Genomic DNA, 7158 nt, shown 5'->3' on the forward strand with positions numbered 1-7158 from the left:
TAGCAAGCATCACTACAGACTAAACACATGCAAGGAAAGAGAGCCACCATGAAAAAGACCTTTCTACGTAGTACTTTTTATTTGGACTTCATTGTGGTGGCTGTGTTGTTCTGTTTCCAGTCATTTATCTTAAGCAGTTCATCAGCGTTTTCAGGCATTTTTCATTTTTAGATAGATACTTGCTTTCTTTGTTCAAATTATAGCTGGTTCAGTACAGAATAACTAATCCAGTGAAGTAAGAGTTGGAATGCATAATGTTTGTTCCACAAATTATTATCTGAGGACTGAAGAATCTTTTTATGAGTGGGAACAAGAAACAAAATACTGAATTTCTACGGAAGTAACAAAAACATAAGGTAAACAGCAATGGAATTTAATTTGCATCAACTTGAATTTCATTCTCTCATTCACAGAGGTTCCAGATCCTTTACAAATGACCAATAGTCTAGTCTTATTTTATTCTATTCACTTTCTTACTATGTTTCCATGTGTTAGTTAAGTTACCTGTCATGGGTAGATGAAGGCTTTTTAAATTTTTCTTAAACATCACTTTTAAGGTTGACTGGTTTTGGCTTTCTTAATATCTGACAGTCTGCATCCTACACCAGACACCTGCAAAATAAATTAGTATGATTATATATTGTGTTCTTTTGTTGCTGCATCAGGGATAGAATTCAACATGCTTCACTACGTTATTTGTAAAGAATAATTTTGAGTATAAGCACTATATTCTGTAATGTCTAATATTAAAGTAATGACAGGTACATTACTGAAGAAGCAACTTATTGAGAAGAGGAAGCAGAAAATATTGGTTAATGTTACTTTTTTCCTGTTTATTGTACTGAATTTCAAGAGTATATTTTGCAAATGAAGTTTGTTCATGTGTGTAATCAGATTTTATTTTCATTGTAATGCTTATGTAATTAACTTACCTGTATATATTTCTGGTAATGATTCCATAATTATGGAAAATACATTATGTTTAGCACTACAGAGTCAATGTCACAAGTTAACAAGCAAAGCACCTTGCAAAGAAAGGAAGTAAACAGAAGCACCTTACTCTGAGAATGCATAATTTTGGTGCTGACAGGCAGTAGGTCATCCTAAACTTGACTGCAAATTACTCTTTGGTGTAATAAGCACATTGACATACTGCTATCAGTGCTGTAAAAAGTACAGCAATGGCTGGTTTTAACCTATAAACATATTGTAATTTATCTTTTTCCTACAAAATATATTTAAATGCTGCCTAATACATGTACTTAAAATTAGTATTTTTAGAAGGGTTGAGGGTGAGTGGACACGTCAATATATTTTGAGGAGAAGCTGTTGTATGCATATATGCTTCTTTGCACTTCCTGTTCAGTTTGACTATTAATCCAAAACTCCTAGCTCTAATCACGGTGAATCTGCAACCTGACATTTATGTATTTTTACTGTGATTCAGGCCTTCTATATTCCGTGACCGAGCTTCAGAATTTGACAGAAAAGGTCGTCTTTCAGTTCTCAAATGTGAATGCTCTGATGTACCTCTGATATGAAAATGACCAAGCAATGAATTTTACTGTGCTGTTTCTAATATTAATGTAGAGTATTATTTGAAGCTGATATCTGAGTCTGTTAACTAGTAGGGTGTCCATTTGGAAAGAGTAAGAAGGATGATAGCCATTTTGGTGAGTGTAGTCCAAACTCCAGAGATTTTATACCAGAGACCGTCACTTATTCAGTAATTAGTTTGCCATAGACTGGCTTGATTTCTCAGATTCTTTTAGGAACACTTTTTTTTATTTCTGAATTGGGAAATAGGTGTTGTGGATTAGGGACACTCAACATCTCCCAGCTGTGTTACTGTGATTGCCATATGGTTTTGGTTTCATCTTACATATATACAAATACATCATCATAAGATGAAAGCTCAAGAAGTACAGATGGCTGTAGATTGTCTTTCACGAATGAAGCCAGTAAAGGTTAATGAAAATAACTTCCTTTTTTAAGCCTGTTGAATAAATGAGAAATAATCAAAAGTAAACCAATTTGCAATTCACTAGCTTTGTGAAATATTATTGTTAGACTTAAACACTAGAACACTGTGCTTGGCTTTAAGAAAGATCTTTAACTCCATTATATTCAAAAGGACATATTAAATGTATATTTTATTGTAAACAACTCTTTGAATTTATTATACCTAAAATTGCTCAATATTGTACAGTATTAAGCAATAAGTATGTTTAAAAAAAAAAAAAAAATCCCAAGCATTTCTACCAATATCTAAAAACTAAAAAAGAATTTTAGCTGTCTGCTTTTTACTGTTTTCTTTAGTGCATCTTTTCTGCAATGCAAGTTTATTGCTGTGTATTTAATTTTTTTTTTAATAGCATGACTCAGAAATTTAAACCTGTACACAAAATACTGGACTCACCTTCTTGTACATGTGATGTAACATCATACTCTCAGTTTTGGTGATTTAAAATTATTCCTATTATTATTAATAATAATATTATTATATGTTTCTTTGACCGATGTCTCATTTTAAATATGTACCAATGTTAAAAAAATATTTTTAGTACTGTTTGGTTTCTACACACACAAAAAAAAATCATATATTGCTCATTTAGATTCCATTATTCTTTTAACTCCTCAAGCTGCCTAGTGCCATTGCTTAATGGCAGATGGTTGTGACTAAGCTATGTTGCAGCAGGGAATAATTATATTTAGTAACACCTTTGTAAAATAAGTCACAAATGATTTAGGTATTATAGAAGAATCTTGTTCTTAAATAATGCAGGACAGATGAGCTTAAATACAATTTAAACCCACTTTCCATCTCTTAATCCAAAGACAAAAACACTTTATGAAAAGAGTAGAAATTTAAACCCAGAAATATTAAGAGCTTAGTTCCCTTATTACACTCTCCTACTCTTTTAGACCTAGCTAGTGGCAATACCATTACATAGAGAGAACAAGTCTCCACCTGCAATCACTTAAAAAGACAATTAATAATAATAGAATAGCTCAAATCAAAAACATGTGACATCTCAACTATTTGCTTTTTTTATATGTACAATATAATATTTCAAAAACCAAACTAGATTGTATTCAAAGAACTCAAATATTTTAGAAATACCTTTATGAGTGTATTGAAGAGGATTTTAATTTTAGGGGGGAGGGAAATACCCCCAAATACACAACCAGTCATTTCCCAGACTAGAGTTGCCTTTTGTTTTGTTTCTCCTATAGACGTTGTGTTGTTATTTATCTATACATAAAACTTATGAAAATATTCATGGTGTGCAGGGATACGTTTGTACTGTGTATCTTTTTCCTTCCACTCCTGTGTTTCTGGTACAAGAACTACACTGGGTCTAAGTCAGTTTAGGCAGGTTCTATGCCCAGGTGTTCCCTTAATATGAGGAAAAAAAAATACCTGTGTGTTTATGGAATGAGAAATTCTCAGTGCGATTATAATCCTGACAAAAACCAAAACAAAACCAAGAAAAGGGTACATTTCTTAATAGCAATGTGAAACATGGTTTGTATTTGCAGTACAAACCTATACTGCAAAGTATCTTACCAAAATCTGAGGCCTGTCTGGCTCAGGTTTTCTAGTACTGTTTTTCACTTCTGGTGATAATGGCATATGCTATTAAGTTTGGATTGTGGCAGAACAAGCAGGAAAGGTGTTTTGAAATAAGCAAGTTCTTTGATCATTCACTGTGCCCTCAGCACTGTGTGTGATCCTTGTGTGCACACCTCCACACATTCTGCTGTGCAGAACTAACTTCTATTTAAGTATATACGCTACCATCCAACTATTGTCTACTTTGGCATTATCTGGTTTGAGTAGATAAGTAGCTGCTTTCTTATTACCTCTATGAATATTCCTACATGTTGGAAGCATATTTAATGTATGCATCAGGTTTGCAAATGAGTGAATAAATCTGTAGGCAAGCTTGGAAGGCAGTGTTGAGCTACTCAGAATATAAGGCCTAAATGTTTGTATGAGACACAGAAGATGGGAGATGGGTAGAACCATAATTTTTTTTCATGTTAGTTACATGTGAAATATAAAGGAAAGGTACATTGTAAATAAATATTCATTGGGCCACAATCCTCAAACTTGTAGGAATAAAACACCACCTCCTTTTCACAGAAACCATTGGTATATGTGGGGTTTGGTTTTGTTACACCAGTTCTTACTCAGCAGACAGGATATGGGGAAGGGAGAGAAGTAAAAATGGAAAGGGAGTTTTTAAGATCTCTTTTTCCAAAATCTATGAACTGTTCCTTTTCTCAGCAGTTCTTACTGCTGCTTCCCATCATAGAGAGAAGCTCATTTTACAGGTTTTACTCTTCCTGCCATAGGAGGGAGCTTATAAGAATCCCAGATTTCTGCAGCAATTCTGAATCAGCAAACCACCAGCATGTCCTCACCACCACCAGAGCCTGAGCTTTTTCACATCACAGATAACTTATCTAGGTCTAATGCTATAGAGTTTTGCCATGATGCTTTATCTTTTAGCATGGAGGGATGTAATTAATCTAACTATAAAGTAGCCTCTGTAAACTTTCAGATGTATCATGTAGGCTGTTTAATTGTTACATGCATCACTTTGCTGATACAAACCGCACTATAGCAGACAACTATTCCAAAGGCTTTACCAGGTAGCTATAGCAGCCCTGCCACATAACTCACTTTGTTCACAGAAGTGCTGCAAGTTTCTGTCCAACTTTCCATCCTGCAGAATTGTAGACCTGACTCATTCCCACTGAAATGCCTTCCTGCCCTTTCTGCCTTTGCTCTGAGACTCTCAGTTCTGTTACTTTCTCTGAACTTTATGCAAATCTGTCGTGCTGACTGTCTAGGCTTGTCATCAACTCAGTAAAAGACAGCACATCTCCCTCAAAACCTTGTCACAACAGGAAGGGCTGGTGGATAAAAACAGGCAGACATTTCAGAGATTTGTATTTGCTGTTACAGCTGCTGCCTGCCTGTGTTAGTGCTGGGATTCACTCATTAATCATCCCAAACTCTGGTAAAACAAAACAAAAATTACATTAAAGATCAATTCCTGTATCTGCTGCCTTCTCCCTTTGTTCCTACTGTATTTGTGTGCTGTCTGTGGGATATGTTTGTTGGAGACTCTTGTGCCACAAATTATCACCTATTATCATCTTTTCACTTTCTTCTCATCATAGAAGGCAGCAGACTTGACTTCTCCGAGACATTTCACTATACCCCCACAATGCTTATATAAGGCCAAGCACATCCATAATCTTTGAAACATAATTCACTGTTTACATGATTCTTTTATCTTAAACTTCTCTAATTTGTATCACACTCCCTCTGTATGTTACTGTTTGAAAGTCACAGGAAGAAGAAAAAAAATGAAGAATCATGCAATTCATACAAAGCATTTATATTAGCTATATTTTTTCTTCCTCAGTATTTTATTTTAATCCCATTAAATTTCAGCAGAAATGTAATTGAGCTCTCCTCAGCATACAAAATCATCAATGTATGCTCAAACTGCCATGCATGTTAACTGCACAATTTAAACAACACAACAGATGTTTTATGATTCAACTTCGTAAAGCAATGCCCCCCCCCCCCCCTCCTTGCTGAAGTGGACAAAGCCCTGCAAAAAAAATTTGACAAGGAAGCCATTGCACTGTGCTGTTGTTTTTTAAATGACATGTTGAAAAAAATTTTTTTTTTTGAGTAGGCAATAAAAAATAAAAAGCACATAGCCTATCCGTTTTTTGCAGGAGCGGGTATGTCATTCCCATAATAGTTTTCTGAGGGCATCTACCGGTGGAAGGTCACAGCCTAAGTGATCCATTGCAGTGCCTACTGGCTGAAGGCTTCTTAAAATATCTGAAACATAAGGTCATTACTTCTTGTCCTGCTTACTGCCACTGTCTGAAGAAATTATTTCCACTCTCTATGCAACAGCCTTTTATGTGTCCCATCATCCCCCACCCTGCTTTGCTCGATCACTCATCTTTCAATTAAACCACAATCAGTGTGTCAGCCTGGCACAGATTGTGCTGGGCTGTACTGTGCTATTGGAGCTGTCTTTGTGAGGTCCAGTCATTTGGCCACCTCCTCCAGTGCTCATGGCCAGCAGACAGGATCAAGAAAAGCTGCATGCTAGCAAGTGATGCTCACAGCATGTCTACTCTCATGTAATCCTGTCCTGGAAAAGATGGGAGAAGGGAAGAATGCAGGACTTGTCATCAGTCAAAAGTAGAATTAGTTAAACATGCTTGACTCATAAAATAATTTTGTTTTTACAGGAAAGTTTGCTGCTTTTCTAAAACAGTGTGTCTACTCAGGCTATGTTTTCAGGTAAAACATTAGCTGCAGGTTGCCTACCATGACATGCTTTGCTTATCTTTGTATGCAACCTAGCATCTATTACATCTAAACCATATTTAAGTGCTGAAAAGCAGTTACAGTCTTAAATCAATACTCTGTCCCATTTCACACGAAAAAAAACCCCTAACCTTCAAGTTTTTAGCTTTTAATCTCAATTCACGATACGTGCAGAAATTAAGCAGAAATTCTGTGTCTCAACTAGCATTTGTCAAGACTGCCCTATCAGCCATTTGGGATAACCTTGAGTTTTCTCCCAGCCATCAGCCACCCAACAGATCTAATGGTCTAGGACAACTCTCTGTGGTCAGCTTTCTGCAGGACAACTCTATACAGGGACAACTCTAACTCCAAGCCTTTTCTGGCCTTTTTTTTTTCCTGAGGGGACTCACCTTCCATCATTGGTTGGCTTCAAAATATAGTTAAGTGGAAGACAGTATCTCACTGCAATTACATGGAATTCATATGAAAAAGTAAACCTTACATTGGACAATATTGTAGAACACCAGAGCAAGCACCATAAAGAAATACAGTATCTTTCTCTGTGTGTGTATAAAAACAACAAATAACAAGAACAACAACAAAAAATACAAACCCAAAAATGCCAACCGACCAACTGAAAAACTCCAAAAGAAGAACTTCAGACAAGCAGTCATAGTAACTTTCTTTCAATTAAAGATGCAACTCTCTCTCAGTCCTGGCAAGAATAAATTGGTAACGGCACTGCTGCTCCACAATAGAAAGTATCCTGAGAAATTATTAAGAACAAAATGCAGGGCTGT

This window comes from Cuculus canorus, chromosome W (assembly GCF_017976375.1).
Source record: "Cuculus canorus isolate bCucCan1 chromosome W, bCucCan1.pri, whole genome shotgun sequence".
Taxonomy (NCBI): domain Eukaryota; kingdom Metazoa; phylum Chordata; class Aves; order Cuculiformes; family Cuculidae; genus Cuculus; species Cuculus canorus.